Genomic DNA, 27,718 nt, shown 5'->3' with positions numbered 1-27,718 from the left:
AGGAAACTGACCACACCGCTTAGACGGGCGCTATTTAGGAGAGTGCTCTGGCATCCAGGCGCCGGACCCACAAGAAAGCGAAACTGCCCGGGAATTATGTTTTTCTTCTCTTTCTAGCAGGAAACGAGACAGAAAATAGGAAGCAGAAGCTGCGCGCGGCGCCCGCTCCCTTCGCCCCCCGCCGGGGCCGCGCGCTCTCGAAGGTCTGCGCGCGCCCGCCGCGCGTCCCCGCCGTCCCCGCGCGCCTCGTGCCTCGCGCCTCGCGCCTCGCGCCACGTCCCCGCCCCGGCCCCGGCGCGCCGCGGAGTTAGCTGTTGCTGGGCGGCGCGGCCTGGGTGTGGCCGGCGGCTCTGGTCTCGGCGGTGCACTGCGCTCCGCACCCTGGCTCCACGCTCCAGGGCGGCTGAGCGCCCAGAGGACCCAGGCAGCGCCCGGTCGACGCGGGCCCGAGCACCCTGCAGGTAAGGCGGCGAGAACGCGAGCTGCGGTTCGTGGGTGCGCCCCGCAGGGGATCCCTGGCTTCCCTCGGGGGGTGCGAGGCACCGCGGGGCCGCCCTGCGGAACCCGGCCTGGGTGGCGGCGCGGGGCCGGCGGGGTCCTTACTGGCTCTAAGACTGGGGGCTCCGGGAGGCGGACGCTGCCCCTGAGGGAGGGGACGGGCGCGCCTCGGCGGCGCTCTGCTGCCGCGCGGGGACCGGCCCCTCAGCTGCCGTCTCGGGCACTTCCTGGGTGGCGCGGACGAGGGGGCGACCGGTCGTCCAAGTTCTCCAGACCCCCCGGGTTCCTCCCACGTCCCGAAGCCGCCTCCGGGGAACTCAGCGCCAGCTCGTGCTTGCCCGGAAAATAGCCGTTATTCGGGGCTGCCCAGGAGCGTTACTGGGTGGAGAGCGCTGGGAACGCTCATCAGAGTTCTCCACTGACTGCCAAAACGAGTCAGTGGTTTCGTGTCCTATATGTCTTTGAAATGGTAGAAAGCTCAGTGTTTTAGGGGGGAAATTAATGGGTTTTGAATACTTTTAAGTTGGATACGTGAGAAAGTTTTCCTTTTCGGTCCGCGTTCTTTTTCTTCTTCAAAATCCAAATAAATGATTGCCTTCTACTTTAATATTTATTGCTGTGCGGCAAAGGAAGATTGGATTTTCAGAAGTTTAAAACCAAGCTTTCGTGTGTTTATAGAAGCACGGCTGTTATGTGCCTCTCTTCTCTTTTCTCCCACACCTTCCTTCTTCCTTTCAGTGAAGGATGAGGATACATCTTTCTCCTTCCAAACCACGGACAAAATAGCTGGGTGTGTGGATTAGCACCCTACCAGGAAGTGTTCTTAACATTCGAAATTTAATAGTCGATTAGAACTTTTATTATCAATCCACCTCATTGTTGCAAACTGAGATTGCGACCTTTACGTACATCTTCTAGAACAGAGATAGAGCGCACGCTGCTTATTTGAGATGAGAAGGAAGTCATTTCTAGCAGGCGAGGGAAACTGTGTACTGTACATTTAAATTTGTATGCTCTGAGTCTCTGCCATTGCACCTTTTAATCCTCCTAAGTATAGGGCTTTTGGTTTATCACTGATCCTAGGCTCTGAAAGTTTATTGTGTATTTTATTATTGGGTGAAAGGTCATTTTAAGATTTTCCATATTCATTTTGAAGATGGATTTGAAACTGAAAGAAACTTTAAAAGTATAGTTCTATTTAGCGTTGTCAACCCTGTTGCATATACACATTTATGATATTATAAAACTGATTAATATGGCTGTGATATTCAGGTTCAACTCTTTGTGAGTCCATCGACATTATTTAGGAAGTTATTCTGAGTCGGTCTTTGTTAACCTGTAGAATTTTCTTTTAAATACTTGACACTTAAGTATGTCAGCACATATTTTTACAGTTTAAAAATAGACTCTGGAGCAGTTTGAAAGTTAAGAATTGGAGCTAAGTGTTGGACATTTTTCTGCCCCTACCAAATGCTGCCTGAGATGGTGTGCTTTCTCTGATTTTTTTCAGGCGTGTTATTGAAGTCAGCTGGCTGTGCTATTAGTTTCTTTAGCTTGCTGACTAATCTGCATTTATTATAGGAATTATTTATTAAACATCTGCTCTGGGCCAAGGGCAATGCTATACATTATTCTATTTATATCTCCCAACAACTTGGCAAAGGAGACATTATCCACTTCTACAGGTAAGGTAACTGCCTGTGAGATGTTAAGTAACTTGCCAGTGGTCATATAGCTGTTAAATAACTCAACTGGGATCCAAAGCAAGAGCTCTCTGTCTCTGAAGTCCATGTTCCTTCCTATGTGCCATATTAACGTAGTGTCCAGGGCAAGAGGAGTGACTCTCAATTACTGATTAGCATTTCTGTAAAATTTTTAAGACATGCTAGAGTTGTGTTTGTTTTTCCAGCATGATCTCTACCGTCAGTCCATGTTATACAGATCCTCACATCAGCTATTCTCCTCTCACCTCTCTACTCCTGGTTAAATATCTCGTTCAAAGTTCAAAACCTTCCTCTTGCTAGGGTGGAATTTATCCTATTGACATTAATAGGTAGTGATGGCTTAATTATCCTTCCAAAATAATAACCCCATTTTAATTTGGGTTCTCTAGAGACATAGATATAACTAATTTGGAGGGTTACAAACAGGATGACAATCTGTTTTGGGATATAGGAATCCTTTGATATCGCTCAGATTAAACTGGAAGATATTTTGATAGCTATTTCTCCCTGCAGTTATCCCCTTTCTCCTGCATCTTCAATTTGTCAGTTTCTACAGAATCATTTACAGTATTATGCAAACATTGTTATTTTTCCCACCTTAAAATAAAATTCTTTCTTGATCCAGTGTTCTGCTTCAGTGACTGCCTCCTTTCTCTGCTTCACCTTGAGAAAGCATAATTTTTTGACAGAACAAAAATAAATACAGGAGAAATAACCAGAAGCTAATTAGTTACCTACAGGGAGTGGGTAGGAACTGCCTAAACTGGGATAGCAGGAAGAATGGCACTGTTCTGAATATACCTTTTTGTATAGTTTTGAGTTTTGGAAACTTGTTAATCTTTTATATGTTCAAATATAAAATTAACAAAATGGGGGGGCCCCTCCAAAATGGAATACAAGCAGTGACAGATGAACCAACTGTATTACAATGAATAGCATAAACTCCCAGAAGAAGAAAAAGATGAGTCCAAGTAAGTTTTGAGCAAGGATTTTGACTTTATGTCCTTAATCTAAAGATAAAAAGAAATGGGAAAAAAAAATCTTGAACTCTGTGTAGACGTATAGCAGTTTCTGAAGTTATTTTGTGTACGTTGTAGGATTGCACAAATGAGTATATTCATTGATATTTTGGGAGCTAGGGTTTTCACTATGGGAGAAGAGAAATAAAAGTATGAAATGGAAGATGGCAGTGAAGAACTCTCTTGTGTTGGACTGGAATTAGTGGTATTAATATGAATTCATGATTAAAAATATACATATATGCATACATACGTACATATATTTCCTAGATCTGTCTGATGAAAGGGCCTAGAAGCAATGATACCCCAGCAGCAGTGAACACAACTAATGCCCATATTTAAATGGCTAATTCCAGAGCTGGGAAGATGAGCCTTGAATATCTTGTGCAACAAAGTAAGTGTTCAAAAAAATGGTGAGGGCATGTCACAAGGACATGGGAACTAGCCTGAAGGAGCTCACAATGGCCAAATCTGGGAAGATTTGGGCATCAAAATGAATAATGGTAGTAATGGACTATAATTATTATTGAATAAAATAAGAATACACAAGCCCATAATGATTAAATAAGGAAAAAGGGAAAGCTCTTCTAAGTAGATTGCCAATTAAAAAATGTAGAAGGAACAATAGAGTTAGAAAAAAATCACAAGTTCACAACCATCACAGTAATATTCATTAAGGCAAAGGTTACACAGTCTCAAATGATCTCTAGATTAGTGACCAAGGGGAAAGCAGTTAACTTCACAGTGGAGATATTGGGCATGCACAACCTCAAACCAAGTGATCAAAGTTAACATCACCAATAATAGCATTAAACGTGTTCCTCTTGATGTGTTTGAACTAGGGGCATAATTACTTTTCTGTGGTATTTTTAAAATGTGTAACCAGAATCTAATCACAGGGAATAGATTGGGGGATCTTAATTGAAGCTTATTCTACAAACTGGCTTGTACTGTTCAAGTATGTCATTGTCGTGAAAGACTAAGGAATTGTTCCAGATTTAAAGTAGTTCATGAGGCGTGACAATTAAACGCGGTGCATAATTCTGAGCTGGATTTTGGACTGGGTGGTAAAAAAAAATCATTGCTCTCAGTATTGGCAAAATACTGAATGTGTACTGAATATTAAATAATAGTGTTGTTTTGGTATTAAATTTCTTTCTTTCTTTCTTTTTTTTTTTTTTTGGCAGCTGGCTGGTGCAGGGATCAAATGCTAGACCTTTGTATTATCTGAGCTAACCAGGCAGCCAGTGTTAAATTTCTTGAGTTTGGTAATTGTACAGTGGTTATATAAGAGGACACCCTTGTTTTTAGGAGATAACAGTGAATAATTTAGGAGTAAAGGGTCAAAATGTCTTCAGTTTACTTTCAAATGGGTAGGCAATAATAATAATTACATATATCAAGAGGGACTGATAAGCAAATGTGGCACATGGTGAACAATTAGTGAGTCTAGGTGAGAGCTGTAAGGATGTTCACGATACTGCTTTTTTCAAGTTTAAGTTTGAAATGTCTAAAAAATTTTTAAAAAGTGAAAAATGAAACTTCAGAGAATAATAAAGCGATTTCGCTTCAAAAAACTGTCTTTGAAAGATTCCCTGTAGGCTGTTTCTATTTCTCTTCTGAACCTACTCTACAGAAACTTCATCCCTCCTTCTCCATGAAACAGTTCTTTTCAAGGTCACCAGGGACAGTCTTGCCAAATTGGATCTTTTAGATACATTTGACACTGGCGATAGATAACTCTTCCTTATTAAAATATTTTTTCAAAACAAACAAGACAGATAATGGCTGGCCAGTTATGTCAGTGGTTAGAGCATGATGCCGATAACACCAGAGTACAGAGTTCATCCCTGTACCAGTGAGCCACCAAAAACAAAAGCAGACAAAAAAATAAACGAAATATTTTTCCCCCTTGGCTTCTGGGACACTCAGCCTTTCTGATTTTCATCCTGCCTCATTGGCTGCAGTTTCTTATTCTTCTCCATCTCTGTAAATGGTACTACCATCCACCTACTTGCTCAGACTGAAAATCCTAAGAATTATTCTTACTTCCCATTTACTTATTCTAAATCGATTCCTCCATAATGCACTGGTGTGCATTATGGGCTCTACCTTCAAAATTATTCCGAATTTGGCCATTTCTCATCACCTGCCACCACCACCCTTGCGTCAAACCATGTTCTTCCTTGTTCTGGACTACTGCTGTAGCCACCCAACTGGTCTGTCAGCTCCCACTCTCCGTCCCCCAGCAGCTAGCATGAACTTTAATCAGATCATATCTCAGTCACCAGAACCCATTGCTGTTAGATAAAATCTGAAGTTTTTACCATGATTAAGAGGCCCACCTGATCATGTGACTGGTCTCCTGCCCACCTCCCTAATCTCATCTGCCATTTCCTGCCTAGCTCACTCTGTTGATCCAGCATGCCAGGTTAGTTTCTGCCTCAGGGCCATTGCATTGACTGTTTCTTCTGCCTGGAATGTTTTTCTCCACTTAAGGCATAGCTCATTTCCTCACTTCATTTAAGCCTTGACTTTGTTTTTTGTTTGTTTTGTTTTGTTTTTTGTTTTTTATTGAAAGATAATATAATATATATATGAGTATATATATTATATGATAATATATTATATATTGATTATATATTATATAAGATAATTGATTATATATATTTGTGGGGTACAGAATTTAACATCAGTATATGTACACAATATCCTGATCAAATCAGGATAATTAGTATACTCATATTTACCAAATGTATTCAATCTTTGTGACCTTTAATTAATTAATTTCTCGCTAACTCCCCTCTCCCTCTCCCTTTCCCACCTCTAATAACCACAGTTCTGGTCTCATTTTTTTTGATAGTTCAATGTATTATTGTGATCGTTTCTTTCTCTTTCTTTCTTTCTTGCTTTCTTACTTTCTTTTCTTTATTTTAGCTCCCATTTATAAGTGAGGACGTGGTATTTCTCTTTCTATGCCTTGCTTTTTTCACTTAACATGATTTTCTCTAAGTTCATCCATGTTGCTGCAAATGGCAGAATTTCATTCTTTTTTTAGGACAGAATAGTATTCCATAGTGTGTATATACCACATTTTCCTTATCCAGTTGTTTGTCGATGGACATTTGGGTTGATTCCAACTCTTGGCTATTGGAAATAGACCTGCAGTAAACAGGAGAGTGCAGGTGTCCCTTTAACATGATGATTTCCATTCCTTTGGGTATATACCCAGCAGTGGGGTTGCTGGATCATATGGCAGTTCTATCTGTGGTTGTTGGAGGAACCTCCATACTGTTTTCCAAAATGGCTGCACTAATTTACAGTCCCACGAACAGTGTAGGAGGGTTCCACTTTCTCTACATGGTCGCCAGCATTTGTTATTCCCTGTCTTTTTGATAAGGGCCAGTCTAACTAGGGTGAGATGATATCTCGATCTGGTTTAATTTGCATTTCCCTGATGCTGAGTGATGTTGAGCATCTTTTCATGTGTCTGTTGGCCATTTGTGTATCTTCATATGAGAAATGTCTATTCATCACCTTGCCCATGTTTTAGTTGGGTTACTTGTTTTCTTACTGTTGAGTTGTTTGAGTTCTTTGTGTATTCTGGATATATCTTTTTTTTTTTTTTTTTAAAGATGACTGGTAAGGGGATCTTAACCCTTGACTTGGTGTTGTCAGCACCATGCTCACCCAGTGAGCAAACTGGCCATCCCTATATGGGATCCGAACCTGTGGCCTTGGTGTTATCAGCACCACACTCTCCCGAGTGAGCCATGGGCCGGCCCTGTATTCTGGATATTAATCCCTTGTTGGATGTATAGTTTGCAGATATTTTCTCCCATTCTGTAGGTTGTCTTTTTGCTCTGGTAATTGTTTCTTTTGCTGTGCAGAAGCTGTTTAATTTGACATAATCCTATTTGTTTATGTATTCTTTTGTTGCTTGTGCTTTTGGGGTCTTATTCATAGTCTTTGCCCAGTCCTATATCATGAAATGTTTCCACTATTTTTTTTTTTAAATAGTTTTATAGTTTCAGGTCTTATATTTAAGTCTTTATTTTGAGTTGATTTTGGTATATGGTGAGAGGTACAGGTCTAGTTTCATTTTTCTACATATGAATTTCCGTTTTTCTCAGCACCATTTATTGAAGAAGCAGTCTTTTCCCCAATGTATGTTCTTGTTGCCTTTGTCAAAGATCAGTTGGCTGTAGGTATGTGGGTTGATTTCTGGGTTCTCTATTCTGTTCCATTGGTCTGAGTGTCTGTTTTTATGCCAGCATCATGCTGTTTTTGTTAGTATAGCTTTGTATTATAGTTTGAAGTCAGGGAGTATTTTACCTCCTGCTTTATTTTTTTGCTCAGGATTGCTTTGTCTATTTGGGTCTTTTGTTGTTCCATATGAATGTTAAGATTCTTTTCTTCTATTTTTGTGAAGAATGTCATTGGTATTTTGATGGAGATTGCATTGAACCTGTAGATCGCTTTGGGTAGCATGGACGTTTTCACAATGTTAATTCTTCCAATCCAAGAGCATGGAATGTTTTTCCATCTTTTTGTGTCCTCTTTAATTTCTTTCAGCAGTGATTTGTAGTTCTTGTGGAGATCTTTCATATCCTTGGTTAAATTGACTTCTAGGTATTTCATTTTTTGGTGACTATTTTAAATGGGCTTGCTTTCTTGATTTCTATTTTCTGCTAGTTTGTTATTGGGTATAAAAATGCCAATGATTTTTGCATGTTGATTTTATATCCTGCAACTTTATTGAAATAGTTTATCAGCTCTAAGACTTTTTTGGTAGAGTCTTTAGGTTTTTCTGTATGTAGGATCATGTCATCTGCAAACAGGGACAGTTTGACTTTATCTTTTTCCAATCTGGATGCTCTTTCTTTCTCTTGCCTGATTGCCGTAGCTAGTACTTCCAATACAATGTTAAATAGGAGTGGTGAAAGTGGACATCCTTGTCTTGTTCCTGTCCTTAAGGGAACAGCGACCCATTCAGGACGATGTTGGGAGTGGGTTTGTCACATATCGCTTTTATTGTGTTGAGATACTTTCCTTCTGTATTTAATGTGCTGAGAGTCTTTATCATGAAGCAATGTTGAATTTTGTCAAATGATTTTTTTGCATCTATTGAGATAATGATATGGAGATAATAATATGGTTTTTGTCCTTGATTTTGTTTATGTGGTGTATCACATTTATTGGCTTGCGTTTGTTGAGCCATCCTTGTATCTCTGGGATGAATCCCACTTGATCATGGTGTATAATTTTTTTGATGTGTTGCTGTATTCTGGTTGCTTATATTTTGTTGAGGATTTTTGCATGTAGGCTCATCAGAGATATTGGCCTGTAGTTTTCTGTTTTTTGTTGTATCTTTTTCTGGTTTTGGTGTTAGGGTGATGCTACAGGCCTTTACTTTGATTAAAAACAGCCTTCCTAGTGACCTTCTAACTTCTTGTAGTGTTTTTCCTGCATAGTACTGAACTGTACTTAAAATTATGTTATTTAAATATGTGCTTTATTATCTGTCTCCCACACAGATATACAATAAAGCACCATGACGATGGAAAGTATTGTTTGTGTTGTTTACTACTGAATCTTTAGAGCTAGGAATGTGCCTTGCACATTGTTCTCAGATATCTGTGGAAAGAATGAATGAATGCATGAATTGATATTTGCCAATTTTTGCTTTATTTTAGCTAATGTTATTCAAATGGAGAAGGTAATTTCCAGAGAATCATATAGTATTGTGCTATTTAAGGTTTTTGGTGATGCTGCTAAAGGTTCTCTGGAAGCTAAGAAGTTATCAACTTTGAGTGTTTCACAGGTTCACCTTTCTTTTGTTAGCCCTCTGGTGGAGGCAATACTAATAAGCAGCAAATGAGTAGAATATAGGTCAGTAGGAAGAAACTGAAATGGAAGAACCTTGGTCACAAACTGGATAATTAAATTTTAAAAGATTAGATTTGAAAATTTTAATTTCAGGTACTCCTCCAAATCAGTCATAACGAGATTGAAAAGAATGAAAAAGAAAATGGGCAGTAGTTAGACTTGCAGAGGCATCTGGCTTGCAATGAAAAATAAAACTATTTAAGTTCACCCAAAATGTTTTGATTACTTAAAATAATTCTTGCTTAAATATTCTTTTCTTCCTTAAAATACTTTAATATTTTTCATCTTTATTTCAAAGACCTCTTTGCCTCCACTGTAGTAATAATTTCAGTTAACCTTTATTAACTTCACCATGTGTCAATTAACATATGCAAGTGGACAAGCCAGTGTTCAAACTCCAGTAGTTGGGTACTAGAGGCAGCACTCTTAATCATTATGTCTCACCGTCACTTTCCTGCTAATATCCTAGAGCTATTACAGGTACCAAAGAATTTCCTTTGGTGCAGTAGTTATCAACTAAAAATGCTTGATATGTACGTAGCATATGCTCCTCAATACCATATTTCCAATATGCATTATAGACAGAGCCATTTTATCCAGAGTTCCTGAGAGATATATGTTATTTGATCTATTTTGAAGTAGAAATCACATGAAATGATTTCTACACCCATAAGCTACTGATTTGCTAAAATAATAGAAAGTTTCTCTTAATGTTCATATATAATATTTAAATCAGTATATAGCTTAAATTTTTCCCCTAATTTTGGCTTTAGCAGGATTGGTTCCTATACCATATAGTTACTAAAGAAATTCAGTATACCTTGCTGGGTAAGAACAAAGTCCCACAGAGATGCTTGTCTTACAGTTGGAACCCAAAAAGGGAGAATTTATTCAGGGGATATCATTAGTGCTGGCATCTTTGCAAGTCAGTACTTGGAGCTCTTAGGTTCTCTTCTTAATAGATATGTATTTCATTGTATGGATGTACCATTCTGCTCTCCTATTAATTTATATTTACAATTTTTTGTTGTATAAACAGCTGGTTAATGAATATCCTTAAACATTAATTCTTACCTATTTAAAAGTATCACGTTTTTAGAAACCTTACTATTTCTACTGGCTGTCATGTAGGTTGTCATAAATTTTCAACTATAGAGAAATTGATAGAATTTGTTCAGATTCTGAGAATACTACACAAATTGAGGACAGTGTTCAAAAAGCTAATAATCTCTAGGCTTTTCATTGGATTTTTGATATTTTTGTTATGGCAACATTTAGCAATGACTTGACTCAGTTTTGTTCCCCTAAATTTTTATGAGTTCCCCACCTAAACACCTTTACCCACGAATTGTTTAAAATATGAAAACTGGGCTTGAACTATTTGATAATGTGAAATTAAAAGCCCACTAATGCAGCTTAAGCTGAATGTGGCTTTATTGTCTGACTGGCATGTGACATAGATTATATACATTGTACTTAGGATAGTTAACAAGGCTTAGAGTGCCCAGTCTTTCTAGGAAACAATTTAAGACATTTTATTGTAGAGTTCTGTAAACTAAATTATATATTTAAATGGAGCATGGTAGGCAGTTAATTACTTAAGGAAATTGAAATTTGTCAACAAGGGATCTTCATTATGTGCATTACTTATTAAATGGGCCTTTAATGTGGTTTCCTTGCTATATGGTCTAAAAAGAAAAAAAAATGGTATTTAAATTTTTTTTTAAATTTAGAGATTAGTTTTCATGGTTATGTGTTAACCTTTAACTATGGGAATTAGTATTATTATTATTTTTTTGGCGGCTGGCCAGTATGGTAATTAAAATTTATCAACAAGGGATTTTGTTCTGTTCATTACTTATTAAATGAGCCACTAGGGAAACTTTGGGGGCGGGGTGACAATTTTAAAAAACCACAGCGATTCCTTCTTGCCTTAAGTTAAAACAAGGTAGAGAAAGTTTGGTATGTACGTTTCATTTCTGGTTATGCATTAACTAACCTTTTAATGAGGAAACTTCTTTGCAGAGGTTTTAGACATGGTGGTGAGACAGATTACGAAGGGATTGTGAAGTATTAGGAGTAATGTGTGTTTCCTTAAGACTCCTGAAGAGCAATATTGGCTTATGTAATAGCGAATGTTACAGGATAAAAACATCAGTAGGAAAATTAGAGCGATAAAACTAAATGTGACTAACTGTAGCTAAACATGCATATACTGTTTAAGAAACCCTGTGAAGGTAAGCCTCGTTTGGTTGGTGGATTTTGAGAACATTAGTGGTGCAGGTAATGTGTTGGGGATGGGGTGGAAACCCAGATAACTGTCTGAGTTATTAATTAGCTGTTAGTCTGAACCTGATGCAGCAATTGTATGATATTCTGGTAAATAAAGTGTGATCCTAAGGTAACAGAGGTGGATATCTACTCACCTCAGAACAGTAAGAATGAAATCTGCAGTGAAAGACACTGAATGCTGTATTCTATTTCTACTTATTATTGGCAACTTTAAGATATTTTACTTTTTTTAAAGCTATCAGGACATGGAATTGTAGCTACCTTTCCATGAGTGTGTTGATTGCATAAGTCACATTTTGTCCTGTGAAGCCAAGTCAGCAAGTAAGTTAGGTCATGATTCTTGTTAGACACTCATGAATGTTTGTTGAGTGGATTTCTGATATCCCCAGTTGTCATATTTTCATCCTTTAGTGGTGGGATTGATTTCTTTAATTTTTAGATATAACCAAGAGTTACATGTAACCAAATCTGGTAAATTGAAAAGATTGTTTCTGGTGAAACAAAAGCAAATTATATGACTTTAAAGTGATGTAAGACTATGTGACTTAGTGATACAGAGATAACCACACATGGTCCTATCAAGAAATCCAAGAGATTGTAATGCTTGAATGGAGTCATATGAGAAGAGACAGGCTGACATGGGTATGCTTTGTAATTTACATCATCATAATTTATATTCCTAATGTTTTGTTCACAAAATCTTAGAGTACTGAAGCTAGAGGCTCTTCTTACAGAAGGTAGTTTTAGGACCAAGTAAAAGGAAATACCCTGCTATTTTACACAGTTGACAGTAAATGTATAGAACTTGTTACTTTAAGAGGTAGTACAGATGAAAATATAAGCATACTAAAAATGGTTTCAGTGAATTCACGGACAGTAGATTCAAATATATGGCATTAAGCTTAAGAGAAATCCTTAGTATGCTGAGTTCAGACACATTCTTATATACATCTGTTTTTGGTGACTTAGCAGTTTAACATGACAGCTCTATCATATAGCATGTACATCCTAATATAATTATTGTTTGTCTTTCTCATGAGATGATGAGCTTTTCTGATGAGGTGGGTTTCTGTGCCTAGCACAGGGTAGGTGTTAAATACATGTTTGAGTGGAAGAATGAATCACAGGATGATTTGGATTGACAATAGGTTGAAATAGTGCTCATTTTTTGTACTTTAGGACTATAGATAAAAATAATAGGAATAATTCAGGAAGAAAATCTTTTTGAAAATTTTCCCAAAATGATGACTGGAAAAGAGTTAAACTTACTCATTTAAAGCTTCCGAATCTCTTTGTATACAAGGGTACTTCAAAACATTCATGGAAAATAGAGTTAAAAGATAATATTATACAGGCCAGCAGTGGAGCCAATGCAACGCCCAGGGGGTCCTGAGAGATGGGGGCCATGGGCCTTAGCCCCACCCCTGCTGCGCATCCAGACCAGCAATGGAACCAGCAGACACCTGGGATCCTGAGAAGGTGGCCAGGCCAGCCCCACCTCCGCCTGCAACAAGATCCTAGAATATATTTATTAACATGTGTTTCTTTGAGGGGTGTGACTTATCTGCTCATGTCCTTCACCAAATTTCTGCTTAGATTTTTCTAATTCATTTTTAAGAGTTCTTTTTGTAATAAGGATGTTAATCTTTGTGTGTTAAAAAAAAAAAAAAAAAGTAGAGAGTAGAATAATGGTTACCAGAGGCTTGGAGGGTGGGCATGGGGGGAAGATTAGGGGTGAACTGATGGGGACAAAACTATGCTATCTACCTTAAGTGAAACATTTTGCAGGATATGCATGTATTGAAACAACACACTGTACCGCACAAAAATCAATCTAAATAAAATTGAAACCAAACCAAAAAAAAAAAAAAAAACCCTAGAAAATAAAAGATAATATTATAAACACCATGGTCCAGGGTTCGGATACCCATACCTGCCAGCCACCAAAAAAACAAGCAAATAAACAACCCCCCCCCAAAAAATTATAAAAGATAATATGAATCTTTCCATGAACTTTTTGAAGTATCCTCATAAATATATGTAAGAATTTTAAAAGAATGCACTAAAAGCATAGAAGCATATCAACACTAGATTTTTTTTTTTTTTTTTTTGTCTTTTTCGTGACCAGCACTCAGTGAGTGCACTGGCCAGTCCTATATAGGATCCGAACCCGCGGCGGGAGCGTCGCCACGCTCCCAGCGCGGCACTCTCCCGAGTGTGCCATGGGCTCGGCCCTCAACAGTAGATTTAAAACATGCACTCTGCATTAGGTTTTAATTCCATGAATTCTATTCATTTTTTATTTTTATGCATGAATAAAATTTTGTTTTTATCATGGAATTTACCATCCCCTTTTATTTAGATTTTTGCTTCAATGACATACTCTGTTTAATGACAAAACCCCTAATTATTATCCATATGTGTTCACCCCAAATGGATCCATTTATGATACATGGATAAAAAACTTGTCTTTCTTGTTGATTAATTTATTACTATGTGTGGACTGATCACATTGTGCCTTGTTGAGAAAAGGGAATCACAAGTTCTTCCAAAAAAAAAAAAAAGTGTGTGTGTGTGTGTGTGTGTGTGTGTGTGTGTGTGTGTAAAAGTTGTTTTTGGCATTGTACCTTGTTTTTTTGTTGTTGTTGTTTTTGGCAGCTGACCGATACAGAGTTTTGGCATTTTAGAATCCAAGTTGCTTTTTTAGTTAATTCCAGAAATACATGAACAGTATTTTCTTGGTGAGTATTTTCTCATATACTTTGCTACTTTAACAAAGATTAGTGCATTTAAGACAAATTTTTTTAAAAAATTTAAGTATCTCTTTTTTCAGATATCATGAGTGTTTTAAGGTAAAAAGAACATAGCTTTGTTCCTAACTAAGCTGTCCTTCCCAACCCTGACATGTATTTCATTCTTATATTTCTTAAAGAGTAAAGCAAGACCAAATACAAGTATATTAGCTGCCCCCAAAAAATCGTGATTTTTTTTTTTTTTTTTTTTTTGGTGGTTGGCTCGCCAGGAGATCTGAACCCTTGACCTTGGTGTTATGATACCATGCTGTAACCAGCTGAGCTAACCACTGAGCCATTAATGATTTCTTTGTAAAAACATTTTAACTTGGGAGTGTTGAGAAATATGAAATTTATATGGGAACTTCTCTTTTTTCTGTATTGCCTCTTTTCTTTTTCTGAAGCCATCCTTCAGGAAAAAATTCAAAATCTTATCCTAATTCAGATATGGGAAATCATTTTGCTCTATTTTAAAACCAATTAAGAACAGGAAGAATTTTTATGTATGTATTCCCTTTAATGTCTTTATTTTTTTGAGTGTTTAGATGTTTTTTTTGACCAGCAAGATAATGTAAATGCCGGTTTAGTTATTTTTAGGAACTTCTTATTGCATAAACACATATTCTTGAATTTTTCTCTGTTCAAATGGTTTTGGACTTCTTATGTAAATAAGAGCTTAGCCCAGTGGTTCTCAAATTCTGGGAGACATAAGAATCACCTTGAATGCTTGCTAAAATAGAGATTGCTGGGCTTCCTCTTAGAGTTTCTGATTTTGTAAGCCTGGGAAGGGGCCTATAAATTTGCATTTCTACCAAGTTCCTAAGTGATGCCAATGCTGCTGGTACCCACCCTTTGAGACCTACTGATGTAGATTATTTGGTTAAATTAATTAGTGGTTATCACTCAGAGTTCCTCCTTCACTCACCTGAAGGATAGAACATTAACTAGTGTCTCAATTCAAGAGTCAAGCAAGCAAGGCATTGGAGTGGGGAGGTGCTCTGATAGGATGGGGCAGATATTGAAATCTTCAGAAGGTGGGTTGTAGTTTGAGAAACCCCTTCAAATGATTGAGTGTTTTGCTTTCCATCCTGTCTCCCCTTTTGTAGCCACTCCTCTCTTCCCCCCAGTAAAAGTCCAGGTCTGTACGAAAGAGTACAGGGAGGAGTAACAATTGCTGTAGTGCTTCTCAAGGAGTTCAGGAAAGAAAAAAGTGGTTACATTGCAGCATAACTGGGGTGCTAAGGCTGTGAAAGGACTTCTTTCTGTAATAAATTTATTTTCCTTTTTTGTTTAAAACATTATTGTATTATCTGTCAATTTATCAATAGCTGTAGATATCAGCCTGAGTAGTTAGTGTTCATAGTTATAGTTTCTTCATATATTTCTCGTGCTTGGCTGAATTAGCTTTGACTTAAAATTTCCAAGGACATTTAAAAAATGTGTATTATTTAATTCCCAAAACAGTTCCATGGGGTGGATGTTAGTATCCTTACTGTACAGGTGAGGAAATTGAGGATCAGAGAAGTTGAACAATTTTTAGGATTACACTGTAAATGAATGATCATCTTTAGAATGAGGGTGATACTAGTACCTACCTTCACAGGTTGTTTTGAGAACTAAAGGGTTACTACAAAGAGTTTTGAACAGTACATGCATATAGTAAGTGCTCAATAAATGTTATGTCTTCATTTGTTAACTCCTACATAGTATCTTTTATGTTTAGGGGTCATCCTCCTTTTGTGCCAGGTAATCTTCCTCATATGTATTACAGGTCAGCAGTCTCTTACCCACAATTTATAAATCCAAAATGCTCTTAAGACTACAGTAGTTTTTAAAAAAATTTTTTTCATAAATCATTTATTGGCAAAACCTTATATGATCTGAACTCATTTGGTGGCACAGTGTGACTTGAACTAATGTGAAGTTATTGCTAGTCTATTTTTCCTCCTCCTAGTGTGTACACACTTACATTTTACTGCAGAAATGTTAGTTCTTGATTATGTGGGATGTTGCCCCCAGAGTCCAGTTGGAGTGTTATACCTTATATGAGGGTACTTCAAAGAGTTTGTGGAAAAATAGAATTAAAAGTTGTGTTAGTCCTTCCATGATCTTTCTGAAGTACTCTCAAATGATGAATACATCTTTCTAAAACCTGAGAACTTCCAAATTCTGAAACACACCTGGCTCTAGGGTTTAGGGTAAGGGATTATGGGCCTATATGTGTATGCACCTATATGTCTGTCTTCCTTTTTAGACTAAACTCCTTGGGACCTGGGCCTTAAGTCATATTTGTGTGTAGCCCTAGTTCCTGGCACATTCAGTAAGTGTTCGATGAGAGAATCAGCTATACCAGAACATAACAATTAGGTGAAGGGAAACAGACTGATGAGCAGTGCCTTATTTATTTCCTAGAACACAAAACAGACTGCCTTCAGTTCACAAAAGGTTGAATTGTTTTACTTTAGGGGTACTTAAAAACATTCAATATAATGAGTAATTTGGTAGCAAAAAAAGAAAAAGCCATAATGCCTTATGCTACAGTTTCAGCATTTCCAACTTCTGTTTTCTTCTCTTATCCACTTGCCCCATGCAGCTCTAGGTTTTTGGTTAACTTATTGAGAAAGAAAGCCACGTGGAGATATCTGTATATGGAATACTTGGGGTGGGTGGGCATGTGTGTTTTTAAATTCCTTGGTAAGAATGATCATTAAAGCTGACTAGCCTTAAAAAAAAAAAAGACCATAAAAGCTCTAAATACTTTACCAGATTCATTATGGTTTTAAAAATTATTTTTACGAAGTATAAGAAATATAAATCTAGATTGCAAAGAGAAAAGTAGAGTATTAGAAAATTTATTTATAACAAACTTGGAATTAATTTTTCTGATGAATAGACTTATAGGAAGCAAAAGAAATTTATGCTTAAATTTTAAAGTATATTTAAAATACTCTTTCATGCCTTATATGAACTTTCACGAAAATTGTTAGTAGCTAAGAAATATTTGTATTTCCTTGCCATGTATAGATTAAAATAGCTGTTCACTAACAGCAGTATTATTGTACAAACTACATAATGACTTACTTTAGTAAAAGTTCTGTAGACATTTTAAGACCATTTGAGAAGGCCATTTGAATTGTGCATGTGTATTTTTTTTCAATTTTCTTTAACAAATTGGCCTGGATACAATGGTTCATTGGTATCTTTAGATATTTGTAACTGGTACAGCTGAACTTTTAAAGGATAACTGATGTGCTGCTTTCTGTTCAACATAACAATGCTTTCACTATATGATGGAGTTATTTAAAATGTGTTAAATGAATCAAATATCTATGGTGAAAAAGAACTTAGTCAAGAAGTTACAGTAATTGAAAATAAGAGCACTGTGCTTATCATCAAACAGTTTCTGTTAAATTATTAGTTTAAAATTGCTTCAGTCAGCACTTTCAGCGCCACTTCAAAGATTAATTGTGATGCACAACTCCAGTTGATCTTGAGAAAAAAATCACCATTGGTGAAATTCCATGACTGTTAAACTGTACCCTTCTGATTTTTTTGTAAAAGGGATGGCTCGTGTGTGTGTGTGTGTGTGTGTGTGTGTTTGTGTGTGTGTGTATCTCATATACCTTTTTATTTTTCCTTCCTCCTAGGAGGGAAGTTCCTTAACTAGTTGGCCAAAGATAGAACCCTGGGAAACATAAATAAATATTTAAGAAATGAGGGAGGAGAAGGGGGCCCACAAAGACACAGAGGAGAATAATTAAGTACAGGGAGAACGAGGGTAGTGTGGGGTCATGAAAGCCATGGGAATAAAGTTTAAATAGAAGGGAGGGCTGTCAGTCAGATTCAGCAAAAATCTTACTGAAAAAAACATGACTTTGAAAAGAGGCAATATGGCATGGTGGTTAAGAGCCTGGGTTTCAGAGTCATGTATGCTTGGATTCAAATTCCAACTCTACCCCTAATTTTAAGCAAGTTTTTTAACCTAAGCCTCATTTCTTTTTTTCTTTATTTTTATTTTATTCCATTATTTTGTTCCCAGTGGACTTCAAGTGCGAGAGTTGGATTAATTATAAATCTGCTCATCTTTGAGCCATATATAACTCACTTTTATATATTTGTGTTTGCTTGCTTATTAATAATATGTAAACACCTGTACAGCAAGTACCCAACTCAAGAATTCGAAAATTAACAATTATTTGCAACTACTTTTGTGTTCCCTTCTTCATACTGTTTTATCTTTCCCTTGCTTAAAAAAGAAAAAAAGTTGTATTACATATGTATGCATTCTTAAGTAATATTTAGTTTTAGTTGGTTTTGAATTTTATAAAAGAGATATTATGCTGTTATGTGTCTTTTGAGACTTGCTTTTTGTTCTCTCAACATTATTTTAAGATTCATCTATGTCGTATGTAATTGTTGTGTAATAATTCATTGTGAAAACACTACAGTTGTCCATTCTCCTGTCAATGGGCATTGGTGTTCTTGTTTATTATTACAGGTAGTGCTGTATGAACACTGTTGTACCCTGCTCTTGGGCACATGTACTAGATTCTTTTTTTTTCAGGCTTATATATGCAGACGTGGAATTGAATTGTCAGGGTGAAAGATACACATATCATCACCTTTGTTAGATATTGCCAAGTTGCTTCCAAAAAGTTGTCCCACCAGAATATGAATTACCATTTTCTACAACCTTGCTAAACTCTTGGTTGAGATAGATAATTCTATCTAATAGATGTGAGATCATATCTTTTTTTTAATTTGCATTTTCCTGATTACTGAGGTTGAGTATCTTTTCATTTGTACATTGGCATCTGCAGTTTTTCTGGCTATGGTTTGCTAATTCATATCTTTGCACATTTTCTTATTGGACTCTTAGTCTTTTTTAATTATTAGTTTAAAAGAATTGCTTTTAAAATTCTAGATGCTAATCCTTTATTTGAATTTTAGCTTGCAACTAACTTTTCCCAGTCTGTGACTTGGTTTTTTGTTTTTGTTTTTGCTTTTGCTTTTTCTTATCTCCTTGGAGTAGAAGAGAAACACTCTTCTTGTCATAAATATGTACTTACCCAGCTAAAGCTTCTAGCTCTGATAAGTTGACCTTTTCTACTCTCCCCAGTCTTCTTATTTCTAGGGATATTAGTGAAAATCAGCAGCAGCAAATATGTATATGGTGGGGTTGAGGGATGCAGCTGATCATTGAGCTCTGTTAGCCTTTGGAAGAGATTCTGCTCCCATATGTTGGAAATTTTTGTTTTTGTTTTTTTTAAACATGCTTGATGGATACCTCTTTGTCTTCAGCTTTGGAGCCCATTCACCAGATCTGGGTCCTTGGGAGAAGTACCACTCAATTTTCTGTTATACATATAACCAGTGTAGATGGAAAACTTTAATTTCTGCCAAACCACTTCCTTTTTTTTGTCATCAATTCCAGGAAAGTCTAGTCAGTGAGAGATTATTTTTTGGCTTACTCCCTTCTCAGATTGGGATTGTGATTATTTTAAAGTTTAAATGAGGAAGACTCTGAGTTAATTTATGCTGCAGTTGGTCTGCCTGGCTAGGACCCAGTGGAGGATTTAACTAATGGGTGACTATTCTTACTGATTTTCTTTCTGCCCTGCTCTTGCTTTCCATATTTTTATTTTCCCCACATTGGATTCACGAAGTTTTAGAAAATATTTTGCCACTTCCCTGATTTCTGCCCTTTATTAAACTGTGGATGTAAAGGAACTGCAGGAGGACAAGTAGTTAAATGACTTTGTTTTCTACTGGCCAAAGTGCCCCAGAGGACTTCACTCTATGAATTTGAGCATGCTTTAGGTGTATAGTTTGAGGGAGCTACTTACTAAACCGTACTTGATGCAATAAATCGTTCCCAAGAATTCAGAACTTTTATAGTCATGTTGTATATATATATGTCAATATACAGATGGGCTGCTTCTTCAGATTCTCACCTTCTAAACATAATTTACTAGGACTTATATTATGTTTCACAAGCAACAAAACTAATCAGTTTTTTTAAGAGTGAAAAGTTAGTTCCTCTTTTTATTTTTTAAATTTTTTCTCTCTTAGCTGGCTGATTGGCTCATTTGGTTAAAGCGTGGTGTTGATAACACCAGCATCCACTGTTCAATCCCTTTACTGGCTAGCAATCAAAAAAATAGAGTATATTGGGTTAATTGTTTAGCTCAGTTAGAGTGCAGCCTTATGACATCAAAGTCATGGATTCAGATCCCTGTACCAGCCAGCTGCCAAAACAAACAGAAATAAAATATATATATTTCTATTTTAATGGTTTAATCAAACTTGCAAAACAGAGGTATAGGACCAGATTTCCTCCATTCTCTGTTCATGTGTTCTGGGTGGAGCTCTGTCCTTACCTCTAAGAGTAAAGCATGTGACACAAAGTCAAGTCAATTAGCTCATTCCATTTCCCTGGCCACAGATTCTTTATAGGGCAAGCAAGTTTCATCTATATGAAAGAAAAAAATTTAAATCAATTTTATATACAAGAATTAATTTTAGGCAGATTAAACCACTTAATATGAAAAGGCAAAATCTAAAAACTATTAATTGAAAGGAAAATCACTTTATTATCTTGGGCTAGAAAAGAATTTTTAAAAATATACTCCAGTATCACATACCAAAGAGAAAAATATTGAAATATTTGCTGACAGTAAAATAAAAATCTTCTGTATTTTAGGCAAGGTATAGATTGAAGGAAGAAATTCATAAGACAATTTCTGTTATTAAACAAGATTTTAATGTAAATTATATAAAGAATTCTTAATCAATAAGAAAAACAAGAAATTCCAATTAAAAACTCTTGAATATTTACCAAAGGAGATAGTGCTTATTTCAACCTTGTTGTAGCAGTAAAAATTAGAAGCAACGTAAGTAGTAAAACTTAGAAGCAACATAAATGTCCAACAATGGAATTAAGAGTACTACACACGTTAGTGTAAATCAGCTAGTGCTGCACATACTTACATGGATAAATCTCACAAATATGTTTAGCACAAAAACAAATTACAAAAGAATATATATGAGGGCACTAGTTCCTCTTTTTAGCAGCAGAAAAGAAAGGGAGAAAAAGGGCAGCTTTGACCTTTCTTTTCAGACATTCAAAGAAAGTTTGCGTTGGTCTGGCACAAGCATCACAAGGGTTCTGAGTTTGCAGCTTAGAAACATTCTCAGAGAGCCCCTTGCCTTATAACTACCCACTCCCTTTTCATCATGCCTGGTTAAAGTTAGCTGACATCTGCTGAACAGGAATGAGGTTTGAGAATTCAGAATTCCATGTGAGAGACTTCTGGTCAAGGTGGTGGTATAGACGGTCCCCAGAGTCACTCTCTCCCACAAATCAACCAATTTACAACTATAAAAAAGCAATGACTGCCAAGATGGGGTTGCCAGAGCTCAGGGGAAGAGGAGGAGAGACCTATGGACTGCATGAAGGTGGGAGAAGCCACAATGAGAGAAAGAAAAACCTGCTCTGACCGTTTCAAGCCCTGGCCACGTCTAGGCTAGAGCTGGTTAGCACATAGAGCAGGAGCTGGCAAAAGCTGCAGCTGTGCCCTTCAGATAATGTTGCTTGGAGGCGACAGGGGAGAAGAGGGCCTCGGTAGCCCCCAGGCAAGCAAGACCACTAAGAGAGTTCTTGTGGACCCATATAGGAGCAAGGAGCCACAACAACTGGAAAAAAGGAGCCACCCAGAGGCCAGTGAGTCATTGCAAGGGACCAGTGTATGACCCATCCCATGGGAAGTGTTTGCAGCATGGGTGGTAGGGGAGACGGGCCCACCGGGAGAACCCTGGGGCACAGCAAGGACAGCTGATCTGCCCCCCAATCAGTGAAGGATCACTCAGAGTAGACTGGTCAGGAATATAGAATTGCATGGGGTGCAGTTTGATGAAAAGACTCAGGCCCAGAACAGTGTTTCTACACAACCCAGGTGCATTGGACCTCTCCAAAACCAGAAGTACCTAAAAAGTCAACCATTAAAACCTGAGCTGCGCAAAAAGCCTTCCCTAGGGGATCAGCAGCAAAGCAGCAATTTAGCTCAACCACAGAGCTCAAGTACTGGTCCCCACAGGAAGTTCACCCATTTTACAAGTAAGCAAAGGACAATAAATTAGAGATACTGGTGCTAACTTTTAGTTTGTCACCAAAGCTAAATGGAGAGTTTAAATGGTGGGAACAGGAAATAATCCAACACAGAACTGAAAGAAAAAAAAAGTACCTGCAACCAGAGACAAAGTTTCATGTTAACTAGTGAAGGTCTCATTTCACCAAAGAATACCTATAACACCTAGAAGGACCAGAAGTCCCCCGGGCTACCCAGCCAGAAGTGGGGGAGGGCCTCGGGCTTTGGCCATGCCCACCCGACATGCGCTGCCAGCCCAGCAACCACCACCAAGCCACCACAGGATGTGCCTCGGGCTTTCCTCACCTGGGGCAGTGGGGGGCTGAGGGCCTCGGCCACAACCCCCTAACACCCACAGTCAGCAACCAGCCCAGCGATGACTACCAAGCCGCCACAGGAAGCGCCCCATGCTTTCTGGATCTGGGGCTGTGGAGGGCCAAGGGTCTTGGCCACGCCCTCCCGACACATGCAACCAGCCCAGTGATGACCACCGAACGGCCGCAGGAAGCACCCCAGGCTCTCCCAAGCTGGGGCGGTGGGGGTCCTCTGGCCTCAGCCATGCCCCCATGACACATGCAACCAGCCCAGCGACAACCACCAAGCCGCAGCAAGAAGGGCCCCGAGTTCCTGAGCTGGGATGGTGGGGGGGGGGGGTTGATGGCTCTTGCCACACTCCCCTGACATCTGCACCCAGCCTGGCAATGACCAAGCCACCACTGGAAGCCCCTGGTCTCCTCTATGGGAATGAGGGGGGGTGCCACAGGCCTCAATCCCACCCCTCTTCCTTCCTCCTTCTTCCATTCCATTTCCTTCCCCTTTCCCCTCTCCCCCTCCCTCCCAACTGCCCTGCAATAACATCCTAGAATGTAAAATATAATATTAATAAAATTAAATTTTCTTTAAAAAAAAATTCCACGTGAGGAAATGGGGCCATGTGTAAGCAACTCTCTTTAAAAGTTCCTAATAAAGAGGAGAAAAAGGACTATAAGTGATGGTGAAATGTGGAGTCAAGGAATTTTCTCTTTTTTTCTCCTTCAAGGGAGAGACTTGGGCATGATTAACTGCTGATGGAAAGGAGCTGATTGAAAGTGAAAGGTTGCCCATAGATTGTTTGCTGGATGAAAGTGGGGGATTATAACTTTACAATAGACAGATTAAGCTGTTAACACCTGAACACACTGACCAGTCTTAGCTTCACTAATAGTGGCACAAACAAACATTAAGGTCATTGTGATGTACTGTATATAGTATGAAGTCCATAGCATCACTTAAAAGGACTCTTGCCAAATATATCAAACCTTAATATAATCTAGCCCATAGATCTAACTTCCTTCCAGTTTCAGGCAGTATAGAAGACAAACAAGTTAAACAGTGCCATAAGAAAGCATATAGAATCTGGGACATTCTGCAGGACATGAGGCTTAGTCTCTCTAATAACTCAGTATCATAGGGAAAAAAAGCAGGAGATGGGTATTTCTAGATGGAGAGACTTAAGAGACACCAAATATATAGTCCTTATTTGGATCCTGATTGAAACAAATTAGATGTAAAAATACATTGGTGGAGGAGTTGGGGAAATCTGAAAATGAACTGGGTATTAGGTAATAAATAATGACTGTTAATTTTGGTAGCTATGGTAATGGTATTTGAAGGAGTTTGGATGTGTTGTCCCCTCCAAACTGATGTGGAAATTTGATCCCCAATGTGGCAGTGTTGGAAACTGATAGAGTCATGGGGGTGGATCCCTTATGAATGGGTTAGTACTCTCCCTAGGGGAGGGGGGATTAATAAGTGAGTTCTCACTCTATTAGTTCCCATGAGAGAACCTCTGTCACCCCCCGCCTCCTTGCTTCCTCTCACCATGTGATCTGCTTGTACCTGCCGCTTTCTGCCATTAGTAGAAGCAGCCTAAGGCCTGTGCCAGGTGCAGCTGTCCCAGAATCATAAGCCAAATAAGCTTCTGTTCTTTATAAATTACCCAGTTTCAGGTATTTCTGTTATAGCAACACAAACAGACTAATACAGGAAATTGGTACCGAGGAGTGGGGTATTGCTAAACAGATACCTGAAAATGTGGATGCCGCTTTGGAACTGGGTAATGGGCAAAGGTTGGAGGAGTTTGGAGGACTTAGAAGAAGAGAAAAAGATGAGGGAAAGTTTGGAAGATTTTAGAGATTGGTTAAATGGTTGTGACTAGAATGTTGATAGAAATGTGGACAGTAAAGACCATGCAGATGATGAGGTCTCAGAAATGAGGAACTTATCCAGAATTGGACAAAAAATCACCCTTACTACACCATAGCAAGGAACTTGGCTGCATTGTATCCATGCCCTCGGACTTTATAGAAGGTGAGACTTAAGAGGTGTGAACCAGAATGTTTGGCAGAAGAAATTTCTTTCTTTTTTTTTTTGTCTTTTTCGTGACCGGTACTCAGCCAGTGAGTGCACCGGCCAGTCCTATATAGGATCCGAACCCGCGGCGGGAGCGTCGCTGCACTCCCAGCACCGCACTCTCCCGAGTGCACCACGGGCTCGGCTCAGCAGAAGAAATTTCTAAGCAGCAAAGCATTAAGAAGCTGCGTGATTACTTTTAACAGCCTACTCTGAGTTATGGCAGCAAAGGCATGATGTGAAGCCAGGATTTAAAAGGGAAGCAGAGCATAAAGATTTGGAAAATTTGCAGCCTGGCCGTGTGGTAGAGAAGCAAGAAGTGGAGAGCAGGAGAAAAGTGCAAGGGTGAAGCAGATAAACTGTTTGCTAAAGAAAGACATTATCTTGGCAATGAGGCAGCCAGATGCTAAAAACCAGGCCAGTGGGAAAAATGCCCTAAAGGCGTTTGAGAAGTCTGGAAGGGTGCTCCACCCATCACAGGCCCTGAGGCCTAGAAGGACTGAGTTGTCCCGAAGGACAGACCTGGGGCACAGCTGCCCTTGGGACCCTGCTCCGGAACCTGCTCCCTGCATCCCAGCTGCTCTGGCTGGAGCAGCCTAAGTGTGGTTTGTGCATCACCTCTGGAGAGTAGAATCCTGAAACCTCAGTGGCATCCATGCTGTGTTAAGTCTGCAGGCTGGCAGGACATGAGAGCAGTAGAAGCATGGCAGCCTCCACCCAGATTCCAGAGGATATATGGAAAAGCCTGGGGGCACAGGCAGAAACCTGCCACAAGGGCAGAGCCACTGCAGAGGCCATATAGTAGAGCAATGCTAAGCAGGAATGTGGGGTCAGAGCCCCTACAGACAGCCCCCACCAGGGAAAAGTCTAGTAGAGCCAAGGCAGTGGGGCTACTGCTAGGACTGCAGAACTGAAAGGCCAGTGGTAACGTGCATCACTGGCCCAGAAAAGCTGCAGGCACCAGCGTGGCCCATTGTGCTGCACCTGGCAGAGCTGTGGGGGTTGGACTGCCTGATGCTTTGGAGGCCCAGATGGCGAATTGTGCCCAGGATGCAGGACTTGGAGTCAAAGAAGATTATTTTGGAGCTTTAAGGTTTAATGTCTGTTTTCCGACTTGTTTAGGGCCTCTTTCTCCTTTCTTTTGGCCTATTCCTCCCTTTTGGAATGGGCATTTGTACCCAATGTCTGTTCCTCCATTGTATCTTGGCAGTAGATAAATTTGGGGGTTTTTTACAGGTTCACAGCTGGAATGACTTTTGTTTTTGGTCTCAGAGGAGACTTTGAACTTTAGATTTTTAAGTTGGTGCTGGAGCAAGCTAAGACTTTTGGGACTGTTGGGATGGAATAATTGTATTTTGTATGTGAGAATGACATGAGTTTTGGGGGGCCAGTGGCGGAATGATGGAGTTTGGATGTGTCATCCCCTCTAAAACTCATGTGGAAATTTGATCTCCAATGTGTCAGTGTTGGAAACTGATTGAGTCACGGGAGTGGATCCCTCATGACTGGATTAATGCTCTTCCTGGGGGAGGGGGGATTAATGAGTGAGTTCTTGCTCTATTAGTTCCCGTGAGAGCTTATTGTTTATAGGACCCTGGCACCTCCCCTCTCTCTCTCTTGCTTCCTCTCACCATGTGATCTGCTTGTATCCGCCGGCTACCTACCACTTTCCGCCATGAGTAGAAGCAGCCTGAGGCCCATGCCAGATGCAGCTGTCCCTGAATCGTAAGCCAAATAAATCTCTTTTCTTTATAAATTACCTAGTCTCAGATATTTCTGTTATAGCAACACAAAACAGACTAATACAGTATTGTAGTTTGGTAGAAAAATGTCCTGATATTTTTAGAGATGTATCCTGGAGTATTTAGTGGTAAAATGTCTTGATATTTATAATTGACTTTAAAATACTAGAGCAAAAACAAAGATGAAGCAAATACAGTGAAAACTGTTAACATTTTGTAAACCTATATGATGAGTATTATGGATATTCATTATACTAATTTCCCTACCTTTCCTTGTGTTAGAAAATTTTCTTTCTTTCTTTTTTTTTAATTTTATTTTGTCGATATGCATTGTGGCTGATTATTGCTCCCCATCACCAAAAGCTGCCTCCCTCCTCCCTCCCGCCCTCCCCCCCAACAATGTCCTTTCTGTTTGCTTGTCCTATCAACTTCAAGTAATTGTGGTTGTTATATCTTCTTCCTCCCCCCCGGGTTTTTTTTTTTTTTGGTGTGTGTGTGTGTGTGAATTTATATATTAATTTTTAGCTCCCCAAAATAAATGAGAATATGTGGTATTTCTCTTTCTGTACCTGACTTGTTTCACTTAATATAATTCTCTTAAGGTCCATCCATGTTGTTGCAAATGGCAGTATTACATTCGTTTTTATAGCTGAGTAGTATTCCATTGTGTAGATGTACCACATTTTCCGTATCCACTCATCTGATGATGGGCATTTGGGCTGGTTCCAACTCTTGGCTATTGTAAAGAGTGCTGCGATGAACATTGGGAAACAGGTATACCTTCGACTTGATGATTTCCATTCCTTTGGGTATATTCCCAACAGTGGGATAGCTGGGTCGTGTGGTAGATCTATCTGCAATTGTTTGAGGATCCTCCATACCATTTTTCATAGAGGCTGCACCATTTTGCAGTCCCACCAACAATGTATGAGAGTTCCTTTTTCTCCGCAACCTTGCCAGCATTTATCGTTCAGGGTCTTTTGGATTTTAGCCATCCTAACTGGGATTAGATGGTATCTCAGTGTGGTTTTGATTTGCATTTCCCGGATGCTGAGTGATGTTGAGCATTTTTTCATATGTCTGTTGGCCATTTGTATATCTTCCTTAGAGAAATGCCTACTTAGCTCTTTTGCCCATTTTTTAATTGGGTTGCTTGTTTTCTTCTTGTAAAGTTGTATGAGTTCCTTATATATTCTGGATATTAATCCTTTGTCAGATGTATAT

General features: G+C 38.9%; 1 protein-coding gene across 1 annotated transcript in view; it reads left to right on the top strand.

Moving 5' to 3' along the window:
• The first annotated feature begins 415 nt into the window (after window positions 1–415).
• Window positions 416–27,718, top strand: part of GNB4 (G protein subunit beta 4) — a 62,734-nt gene continuing 35,431 nt past the window's right edge. Inside the window, exon 1 of the mRNA XM_063110844.1 lies at window positions 416–461. The gene's annotated coding sequence lies outside the window, so the exon portion shown is untranslated. The remainder of the gene's footprint in view (window positions 462–27,718) is intronic.

Source organism: Cynocephalus volans, chromosome 1 (genome assembly GCF_027409185.1).
Source record: "Cynocephalus volans isolate mCynVol1 chromosome 1, mCynVol1.pri, whole genome shotgun sequence".
NCBI lineage: Eukaryota > Metazoa > Chordata > Mammalia > Dermoptera > Cynocephalidae > Cynocephalus > Cynocephalus volans.
The sequence above is the reverse complement of the archived record's forward strand: the minus strand, read 5'-3'. Positions and strand labels throughout refer to the sequence as shown.